The sequence below is a fragment of the Malania oleifera genome, chromosome 1, assembly GCF_029873635.1.
Source record: "Malania oleifera isolate guangnan ecotype guangnan chromosome 1, ASM2987363v1, whole genome shotgun sequence".
NCBI lineage: Eukaryota > Viridiplantae > Streptophyta > Magnoliopsida > Santalales > Ximeniaceae > Malania > Malania oleifera.
The window spans coordinates 80,033,758-80,046,268 of NC_080417.1; positions in this window are offsets into that span (position 1 = coordinate 80,033,758).

Sequence of the window (12,511 nt, forward strand, 5' to 3'; positions counted from 1 at the left end):
AAGGCAAAATTATAATTTTATCTTGCCTTAGTTGACCAACCCAATTTATTCTTGAAATGTCCGGTCGACCGGCCATATACTATTAGCAATCCTTTAATGATCAGTAGAACAACCAATTGAACTAAATTTAGCTTCAATCAACTGAACTCACGAAGGGTTGGAAATCGCATTTAGCTCAGCCAATCGACACCTTGCCCAGCCAACCGAGCCTCACTAAAAATTTAAAATTTACAAGGGTTAGCCAATCGACGCCTTCGTCAGTCGATCGACCCTCTCAGGTTGCTGATTTTTTTTAGCACTAAACACGATTATTTTTGTCATTAGACATTTCTAAAATTCCGACTGTGTCCCTAACGGTTATAATTTTTGGGGAGTCTATATATACTCCATCCCAAAGCTGGATTAGCACTTTTGATTAGCAAAGAAATTCTCTCAAAAGTTTGTGTGCTATACTTGCTATTCACTCACTTACAAGCATTTATCTAACTCTCTTTCACATATTTGTTTGCATATTCTTTTAGAAACAGAGCGATATACTCATCTTCTTCATTTGCATATTGATTGCAACTTGAAGCTAGATTGAGTACACATTTTCGTGAGCATTACACATTCATTTCAAAGCTTAAAACTCTCACTCACTCTTGCATTGTTGAAAATCGATTTTTAGAGTGTAAGCTTGAGTTCTTCCATAATATTTCATTCATAAATATTTCTTAGGAAGACCCTATTTTTCTTGTGAATCTTTGCATACTCATTGTAAGATTCAAAGGCTTGCATTGTGTTTTGGTTGGAAAAATATTTTGGCAAGTAAAACCCTAATATCTTTTTCACCTCATATTTGAAAGATATTTTTTGAGATATTGCTTAGGTTATTAAAGATCTTTTGATTATACTTTTAGTGAACATTATATCTTGAATCAAAGATCAAACTCTTACACACTTATATATATACATACACACACACACACACACACACACACACACACACACACATATATATATATATATATATATATATGTAGTGTATTGTGCTTATTGTTGTACATCATTTGCTTGTTGTAGAAGCATTCTACTTGTACACAAAAATTTGATTATTGTTGTATTCCTGGCATGTGATTGGAAGAGGATTGCATTGCCCTATAAAGTGCACCGAAGTAGCTCAGGCCTGGTTAGGAGAGTTAGGAGTACCATCCTATAAGGTGTGGTTGTAGGTTGTGGCTCAGCTCCGAAATTTGAATTAGGGAGCCTCCACCCCGTAAGGAGAGGTTGTAATCGGCATCGCTCTACCCGTTAAGTGAGCATTTAGTGAATCCTCTTGCTAGTGAGCTTGAGGCGAGAATGTAGGCACTGTTGTCCAAACCTCGACAAAAACCCTATGTCATTCTTTTCTTATACTTTTTACTATATGCTTGTTTATTTTATTTGTTGATATTACTGCTTGACTATTTGAGTATTAATTTGTAGTTGATTAGTAAATATAAGATGTAAAGACCCGGAAAATTAAAAATGATTAAAATAATTAGAAAAAAAAATAATAAATAAAAAAATAAAAGGAACAGTATGAAAAAAAATGATTAAAAAATAAAATAAAATAAAATTAGATTAATTATTAATTATTTATTTATTTATTTATTTATTTGAATTAATAAATTAATTAAACGTTATTTAATTGAATTAATTAAGTAATTATATGATGGGTATGTATATATATATAAGGATAAGGTATATATATATATATATATATATATATATATATATATGTGTGTGTGTGTGTGTGTGTGTGTGGTTAAAGTAATAAGTATACATATATATATATATATATACATATATATATACATATATATATATATATAATCTAAAATAATGTGAATGAATTGGATTTCAATTTGATTGAAATCCTTACCTCTGTTCACGCTCAAATCTCTCTATCTCGCTCACTTCCCAACATCTCTGTCTCCGTCTCCATCCTTCTCTCTCTCTATCTCCCCTCATTTCTAGACAGATATTTGGCTGATCGGGAAACGGAAGATACCGTTGGGTTCCTAACTCTGCCACCGACATTTCTATTGGAGCGGATTTATCATAGGAGCGGTGTAGGTACCATTCCTGAGGTAAGGTAACTTTTACCAATTTACTCAATTTCTCCTTAGATCTTCAGCCAAATCGACGATCGGACACCACCATGGGGTCTTAGTCGCGATCATCATCATTTTGGCTGGAATAAATTTTTAATTTGGGGTTTCTAGGCCCCACTCCAAAGCGAGAGTGGAATTTGGGGAATTAGGTAAATTGGTTATATTTGAGGGTATAACTATTTATTTGAAATTTATGACCCTAGGAAATATTAAAATAGTATTTTATTTAGGGTTGATATAATTGAACAAGGGTTTTTGAACCAGGGTCCGAGTTAGCGCCGCGGGCATCTGTGCGGGATTCCTATCGGTGTAGTTTAAGGATTTAGGTAAAGGGAAATTATATATTAAATCAGGTTTTATGAAATAAAAGATAATAAATTATGTTATACTTATGTATATGTTTTGGTATAGGTTTTAAAATGCCAACCATGTAAATTATATTTTTTGAACCTAGGACTGCTTATTTAGCTATGTATATGTGAAAATGGACTGATGAAAGTGAAATGTATTTTCTAGAAAATTATATAAGAAATGGAAATTATATTTTCAATACTCAAATGCTAAATATGAGTTGGCTTATTTTACAAGGAATATATATGAATTTTATTGCTAAATTGTATGGCATGAGTAAATGTAAATTCTGTGCAAATATATGTTAAATGTATGAGATGCGAGTTAAGTAAATAATGCATTGAGAATGAAATATGATATGAACTATGCTTCTTGTGTATGTTAATGCAACCATGTAAATGTAAGATAGCTAAAAGGAGTCGTGTTAGCCAATTCTAGCACATTTCTATGTGGACTAACTAATGACAGCTAAAAGGAGTTGTGTTAGCAGATTCTAGCGCATTTCTATGTGGACTAACTGGTGGCGGCTAAAGAGCAGTTGTAGTATGAGTGAATGAAATGAAAATGGAATGAAATGGCAATGAAATGAAAATGGAATGAAATGTGAAATGTGAACGATGTAAATGGGAAAGAGTCACTTAAAGTGAAATGAAATGAAATGTTAAAGCTTTGAACATGAATAGTCGTGAATGGTTGAATAATGACAGAAAGAATAATGTATTATGATATTAGAAGCATTTATGCTAATAGAATATGTTACAACTGGGGTTGGGCATACTCTTCGCATGAGGACTTGCTGAGAAAGGCGAGTGCGCTAGTAGTATCAAATGTAGTAGTAGGCTGCATAACGCACTGGGGCAGAGGGAACCTACTTGTATGGGAGGGTAGATTTCTCTATCCTTGAGGCCTTCACTAGTAATCCTTTGTTTGAACTGTGTGAGTACGAGATCAATCTACCACTAGAGAGCTTACTGAGTAAGGTGAGTGCCCTGATATATTTCAGTAGTGACCTTCGGGTTGCCAAATGTATCAGAGCAAAGGGGTGCTACTTGTATGGGCGGGTAATCACCCCTATCCTTGGACAATCTTGTGGGTTAAATCTTTTACATATGATTGATTAGGTTCAAAGAATGAAACCCGGTTGGGTGCGTTATACATCATAAAATCCTATTAATCCATAAATCAATACGCAGCGGAAAACATAAATATAATCCTTAATCATATAATACCTGAGTTTTCCTACACTTGTCTACCAACTATAAAAAATTAATCATCCACATGTATTCAACATATATACATATCCCCAAAAACATCTAGTATTCATAACCATTCCTTTCTTATCAACCTTAAAATGTAAGACATCAAACATAAAATATTTACATTCCCAAAAACATCATTAAAATGTTTATACCCTTTTTCTTATATCTCTCAAAAATACTATAAAACCTCAAGATCTCTAAGCTCGATCTCAAGGAGGTCCTGAAAAAGATACATTTATATTCGGGTGAGACACATCTCAGTAAGGGAAGAAACAATATATTAAAACAGCATGTGGCTAACATGAGTTTATATAACAACATAATATTTAACATTTGAAAATCGTTAACATAATTTCTGAAATCATTCTATGAACCTAATCAATCACATGAAAAATATTTAACTCATGAGATTACCCAAGGATAGGGGTGATTACCCACCCATACAAGTAGCACCCCTCTGCTCTGATACATTTGGCAACCCGAAGGTCACTACTGAAGCATATCAGGGCACTCACCTTACTTAGTAAGCCCTGTAGTGTTAGATTGATCTCGTACTCACACAATTCAAACAAAGTTTTACCAGCGAAGGCCCCAAGGATAGGGAAATTTACCTGCCCATACAAGTAAGTTCCCTCTACCCTAGTGCGTTTTGCAGCCTACTGGTACATCTGATACTACTAGTGCACTCGCCTTTCTCAGCAAGCCCTCGCGCGAAGAGTATGCCCCGCCCCAGTTGTAACATATTCTATTAGCATAAATACTTCTAATATCATAATATATTATTCTTTTTGTCATTATTCAACCATTCACAAATGTTCATGTTCATAGTTTTAACATTTCATTTCATTTCACTTTAAGTGACTCTTTCCCATTTACATCGTTAACATTTCACATTTCATTCCATTTTCATTTCATTCACTTATACTACAGCTACTCTTTAGCTGTCATCAGTTAGTCCACATAGAAATGCACTAGAATCTATTAACACAGCTCCTTTTAGCTATCATCAGTTAGTCCACATGGAAATGCACTAGAATCTGCTAACACGACTCTTTTCAGCTGTCTTACATTTACATGGTTGCATTAACATACACAAGCAACATAGTTCATATCATATTTCATTCTTAATACATTACTTAGTTAGGCTGCATCTCAAACATTTAACATATATTTGCACAGAACTTACATTTACTTATGCCACACAATTTAGCAATAAAATTCATACATATTCCTTGTAAAATAAGCCAACTCACATTTAGAATTTGAATATTGAAAATATAATTTCCATTTCTTACATAATTTTTTAGAAAATACCTTTTACTTTCATTAGTCCATTTTCACATATACATAGCTAAATAAGCAGTCCTAGGTTCAGAAAACATAATTTACATGGTTGGCATTTTAAAACCTACACCATATAAGTATAACATAATTCATTATCTTTTATTTCATGAAACCTGATTTAATATATAATTTTCCCTTACCTGAATCCTTGAACTACACCAACAGGAATCCCACACAGATGCCCGCGGCGCTCACCCGGATCCTGGTTCAAAAACCCTTGTTCAATTATATCAACCCTAAATAAAATACTATTTTAATATTTCCTAGGGTCATAAATTCCAAATAAATAGTTATACCCTCAAATATAACAAATTTACCTAATTCCCCAAATCTCACTCTCGCTTTGGAGTGGGGCCTAGAAAACCCGAATTTGAAATTTAGTCATGCCGAAATGATGACAATCGCGACTAGGACCACATAGTGGTACCCGATCATCAATTTAGCGGCAGATTTAAAAAGAAATTGAGAAATTAGGAAAATTTTGCCTTACCCCAAAAATGGTGCCTACACCACTCTCACGACAAATCCGATCCAATAGAAATGTCGGTGGCGGAGTTAGGAATCCAATGGCACCTTTTGTTTCCTAATCAACTGAATATTCGTCAAGAAATGAGGAGAGAGAGAGAGATGGAGACGGAGGAGTGAGCGTGAGAGAATAGGGATGGAGCATGCTGAAATTGTAAGATAACATTGATCCTGAGGCTTCTAATGCTTCAAAATCCTTAACTTTCAAAACTTTTATATATAATATAATACTTTTATACTTTATTTTAACATATTATATTAATATTACATGTATACATACCTATATAAATATTTATATATATATATATCCCTTCTATTATTTATTTAATTACTGTAAGACAGCTAAAAGGAGTTGTGTTAGCAGATTCTAATGCATTTCTATGTGGACTAACTAATGACGGCTAAAGAGTAGCTATAGTGCGAGTGAATGAAATGAAAATGGAATGAAATGGCAATAAAATGACAATGGAATGAAATGTGAAATGTGAACAATCTAAATAGGAAATACTCACTTAAAGTGAAATGAAATGAAATATTAAAGCTATGAACATGACCATTTTTGAATGGTTGAATAATGACAGAAAGAATAATATATTATGATATTAGAAGTATTTATGCTAATAGAATATGTTACAGCTGGGGTGGGGCATACTCTTTTCCCAAGGGCTTGCTGAGAAAGGCCAGTGCGCTAGTAGTATCAAATGTAGTAGTAGGCTGCATAACGCACTAGGGCATAGAGAACCTACTTGTATGGGCGGGTAGATTTCCCTATCCTTGGGGCCTTCGCAACCTTTGTTTGAACTGTGTGAGTATGAGATCAATCTAACACTAGAGGGCTTACTGAGTAAGGTGAGTGCCCTGATATGCTTCACAAGTGACCTTCGGGTTGCCAAATGTATCAGAGTAGAGGGGTGCTACTTGTATGGGTGGGTAATCACCCCTATCCTTGGGTAATCTCGTGAGTTAAATCTTTTGCATGTGATTGATTAGGTTCAGAGAATGATTTTAGAAATTATGTTAACGATTTTCAAATGTTAAATATTATGTTCTTATATAAACGCATGTTAGTCACATGCTGTTTTAATATATTGTTTCTTTCCTTATTGAGATTTGTCTCACCCGAATGTAAATGTATCTTTTTCAAGACCTCCTCGAGATCGAGCTTAGAGAGCTCGAGGTTTTATAGCATTTTTTAGAGATATAAGAAAAAGGGTATAAACATTTTAATGATTTTTTTGGGAATGTAAATATTTTATGTTTTATGTCCTATGTTTTAAGGTTGATAAGAAAGGAATGGTTGTGAGTACTGGATGTTTTTGGGGATATGTATATATGTTGAATACAGGTGGATGATTAATTTATTATGGTTGGTAAATAGGTATAGGAAAACTCTGGTTTTACATGATTGAGGATTATATTTATGTTTTTCGTTGCATATTGATTTATGGATTATCAGAATTTTATCAGGTATAATGCACTGGACCAGTTTTAAGGGTTCGGGGGGTTACACTAGAATTGTAATACTTGTGCAAATTGTTTGCTCATATATCTGCTGAATTAATTCTTGTCTATACAAACCCTAGGTTATGATATACTTTTGTAGAACATTTGACCTAGAATTTTTAAAATATCCAATTCACCCCCCCCCCCCTCTTGGGATTACACCAAAAATCACATTTGGTATCAAAGTCTTGTTGCATAGACTTAGACTTTTTTGTAAAATATCGCAATGGCTCACACTGGTGTAACCCCTTTTGGTGGGGGACAGTCTTCCACACGTCTTCCAATTTTCATTGGTGTTAACTACACCTTCTGGAAACAAAGGATGCACATTTTTCTTCAAAATATTGATTGGAAGGTGTGGAGGGTTGTCTCCAAAGGATATTTTGACCCAATGAAAACTGTAGAGGGTAAGATAGAACCTAAAATGGAAGATGAATATACTGATGATGATATAAAGGGAGTTAATGTAAATGCTACTGCAATGAATGCCCTATATTGTGCTCTTGATGCTAATGAATTTAATAGGGTTATGACATGTACATCTGCAAAAGAAATATGGGATAAACTAGAGGTTACGTATGAAGACACTAGAGATGTTAAGGATAGTCGCATTGACATGTTAACTAGTGAATATGAGGCATTTAAGATGAACTCTAGTGAATCCATAAAAAGCATGTACACTCGATTCACACATATCACCAACTTTCTGCATGCACTTGGTAAGACTTACCCAACATATGAAATGATTAGAAAAATACTTAGGAGTCTACCGCCAATCTAGGAGGCAAAAGCCACTACCATAGCTGAGGGGAGAAACCTAAAGGCAATTACACTAGATGAGCTTATTGGATCGCTCATCACATATGAAATAGAAATAAATGAGAGGTTGAACGAGCACAACAAAGCTAAGAAGGTGATTGCTCTAAAAGTATCTACCAGTAGCTCCAGTGGAGATAGTGATGAGGAGTCAGAAGAGGATATGGAATTGCTAACCAAGAAGTTCAATAGGTTCTTTAAGAAAAATGGGAAACCATCCAGAAAGTTTCAGAACTCAAAATATGAAAAAGGAGAGTCAAACAGAAGAAAGCAAAAATCAAATCCTCTTATTTGTTACAATTGTAATGAGACCGGACATATTAGACCAGATTGCCCGCTACTGAAAAAGGACTCGAAAAAAAAAAGAAGAGAGCAATGAAGGCTAGCATGTCTTGGGATAGATGTTGTACCAGCGGCTCAAACACAGAAACCAGCGACACTGAAGTCGCAAACCTATGTTTGATGGCACACAATGACCACGAGGTACATTCTTCATGCTCTTTATCGTCTTATTATTCTAGTGATGATTCTGATGTTGATAGCAGGCCTACATATGAAGAACTTCAACTTGAAAAGGTCATATACAATTTGACTATCCATCTAAAAACCAAGATGTGAAGATTAAGAAAGTTTGGAGAGTCAAAGGTGAATCAAGCACTAACCCCTATGGACCCAATAGAATTTGGGTACCTAAATTAGTCACTTGAAAACTTGTCGCAGGTGTGCTTAAGATCATCCTCCACCAAGGAAAAATGGTACATAGATAGCAGAAGCTCACGACGCATGACGGGCAATAAGGCCACGTTCGCTTCCATTACACCCAAAGATGGAGGATTTATAACCTTTGGGGACAATGCAAAGGGCAAGATCATCGGAGTAGGTAAGATAAGTAAGGAACCTTCTCTTGTTATAGATAATGTTCTACTCGTAGATGGTTTGAAATATAATATGTTGAGCATAAGTCAATTATATGATAGGGGATATAGGGTGTCCTTTGAGCAATGATAAATGTCTAGTAGAAAACATATAAAAAAATGTGTTATTTACTACTGAACGATATGAAAATGTGTATACTACTAGCTTTGATATTTAACTTCATGTGAAGTGTTTTTCTGCTATAAATGAGGCTAGTTGGCTTTGGCATAGAAGACTAGGGCATACTAGCATGGATTTATTGTCAAAACTAGTCAAAAATGAATTAGTCAAATGCTTACCAAAGACACAGTTTGTGAAAGATAAAATTTGTGATGCATGTCCATTGGGTAAGCAAACTAAATCTACTTTTAAGAAAAAGAAAATCATCTCCACTACTAGGCTGCTTCAATTGCTGCATCTAGATTTATTTGGTCCTAATCAAATACAAAGTCTAAGAGGAAAATCACATGCTTTTGTAATTGTTGATGACTATTCTAGATTCACATGGGTATTATTCCTAGCACACAAAGATGAAGCATGTGAAAATCTTGCTAGATTGTGTAGAAAAATCCAAAATGATAAAGGGTATAAAATCTCACATATTTGGAGCGATAAAGGAGGAGAATTTAAAAATAGGGATATGAAAGAATTTTGTGATTATCATGATATTTCCTATAACTTCTTAGCACCTAAGACTCCCCAACAAAACGGAGTAGTTGAGAGAAAGAATAGATCCTTATAGGAAATAGGTAGAACAATGCTTAATAAACATAAATTACCCAAATATTTCTGGGCCGAAGCAGTGAGCACTACTTGCTACTTAATGAATAGAGTTTTGATCAAGCCCACTCTCAACAAAACCCCTTACAAATTATGGAATAGTCATAGACCTAATATTTCCTATTTCCATGTTTTTGGCTATAAATGTTTTATTCTAAGGGATAATAAGAACCTAGGAAAATTTGATTCGAAATCTGATGAGGGAATATTTCTAGGTTATGCACTAGATATTAAAGCCTACAGGGTAATAAGAGAACATTCATTGTGATAGAATCCATTCATGTTGTGTTTAATGAGTCCAATCCCTTCTCTAAAAAGTCTGATGAGGATGTTATTGAAATAAGAAAGGGACTAAAAAAATTATCAATTGAAAATAACAAAGATAAGAGCACAGAAATTAAAGAATCACCTATTGAGGATAATCAGGTAGAAAGTGAGGTACATGACCTACCTAGAGAGTGGAAATTTGCCAAGAACCACCCCAAAGATCTAATCATAGGTGAACCTTCATGAGGTGTAGCTACACGATCATCCGTTTGAAACTTGTGTAGCCACGTACTTTGCATTCTTGTCTTAGGAGGAGCCCAAGAATGTGAATGAGACAATTGAGGATGAATCATGGGTGATGTCCATACAAGAAGAGCTTAATCAATTTGAGAGAAACAAAGTCTGGACCTTGGTTCATAGACCCAATGATCATACCATTACTGGAACTAAATCGGTCTATAGGAACAAGAAGGATGAAAATGGAATAGTAATTAGAAACAAAGCCAGACTAGTTGCCCAAGGGTATAACCAAGAGGAAGTTATAGACTTTGAGGAAACATATGCTCCTGTAGCTAGGATGGACGCCATCCGTATGTTATTAGTGTATGCTACTTTTAAGAACTTCAAATTATATCAAATGGATGTTAAAAGTGCATTTTTAAATGGTTACATCAATGAGGAGGTTTATGTGGAACAACCACCAGGATTCGAAAACAATAAATTCCCCAATCATGTCTATCATTTGTCTAAAGCCTTGTATGGATTAAAGCAAACTGCTAAGGCTTGGCAATAAATTCCCCAATCATGTCTATCATTTGTCTAAAGCCTTGTATGGATTAAAGCAAACTGTTAAGTCTTGGTGTGAGAGGCTTAGTGGTTTTCGATTGGATAATGGGTTTGCTAGAGGGAAGATTGACACAACGCTATTTATAAATGCTAAAAACAATGATATGCTCCTAGTATAAATATGTGTAGATGACATCATTTTTGGAGCTACAAATGATGAGTTGTGTAATGAGTTTGCCAAATGCATGCAAAATGAATTCGAAATGAACATGATGGGTGAACTTAACTTCTTTCTGGGATTGCTGATAAAACAGGCCAAACATGGAACTTTTATATGTCAATCAAAATATGTTAGGGACTTGCTCAAGAGATTTAATATGGAAGATGGTAAAATTCTAGGAACACCTATGAGCTCTTCCACAAAATTAGACAAAATGAGTAAGGTATACTGGTAGATGTTAAACTCTACCATGGCATGATTGGTAGCCTATTATACCTTATTGCGAGTAAGCCTGATATTATGCTTAGTATATGCATGTGTGCGAGATTTCAGACTGCACCCAAAGAGTCCCATGTGTTAGCTGTTAAAAGGATACTCAGATGCCTTATTAAGACTATTCAATTAGGATTACGATATCCTAAGCATACCTCATTTGAGATTGTCAGTTATTCTAATGCTAACTTTGCCGGCAGTAAAGTAGATCGAAAAAGTACGAGCGGCACTTGTCCTTATTTAGGACAATCTCTGGTTTCTTTTTTCTCTAAGAAACAGAACTCGGTTACACTGTCCACAGCCGAGGTTAAATACATAGCGACTGGGAGTTGTTGTGCTCAAACGCTTTATATGAAGTAACAACTCATGGACTATGGATTGCACTATGGCACAGTTCCTCCGAAATGCAATAACATTAGTGCAATAAATATCTCAAAGAACCCCATATCACATTCGCGAACTAAGCATATAGAAATTAGACATCATTTTATTCGTGACCATATGCAAAAGGGGGATATGGCGCTTGAATTCGTGTGCACTGATGAACAATGGGCCGATATTTTCACAAAATCACTTCAAGAGGATAGGTATATCCAAATCAGTCGTGAATTAGGCCTAATTTACAGTAGAGAAGTTGCCTAGAGATATGATGGAATGCATAGACTAAGGGGGAGCAACTTCACCAATAGAATACTACAGCTCTGAAAATTAAGCTTCCTCACATTCATTTAATGTCTTGAGATATTAAGTCGGTTAAATTACCAGAGATGCATCAATGGGTGAGCGATTTTCACCTTCCGAATTTAGTGCCGCACCATAGTGGCGCAATAGTAACTGAAGCTCCCGAATTATTAAAAAATAATAATAAAATAGCTATATAAAGTAGTTATCAAAAGCCCGAACACACAAAAGTAGGACGCCAACCACAAGGATGCCATGCAGGAGACAAACTAGACTCTAATATGTATGCAGGTAAAACTGTGCAACCAAGTTTGAAAATTCAAAAATATGTATACTGGGCAATTTGCAAACCACTCATTGTCCAAAGGCTGAATAATTAATTTAACAAGGGTCTCCCATTTGACGGATGGAGGAAAGATCCTACCAATATCTGTCCACCATGGGAAAAAAGATATTCCGTATCTGCATCATCCATTCTATTAATTGTTCTGGATTTTGTTTGACCAGCTGGTCATTGTCTTGTGGTCAACTTTGACTAACTAATAGCTTTCATAGAAAATTGGCACACCCGACCCGCGTGAGATGAGATATACCCTTATCAAATTGTAGTGCTCTATCTTAGATATCGCTCCAAGATTTTAATTTTAAGCCTCCAT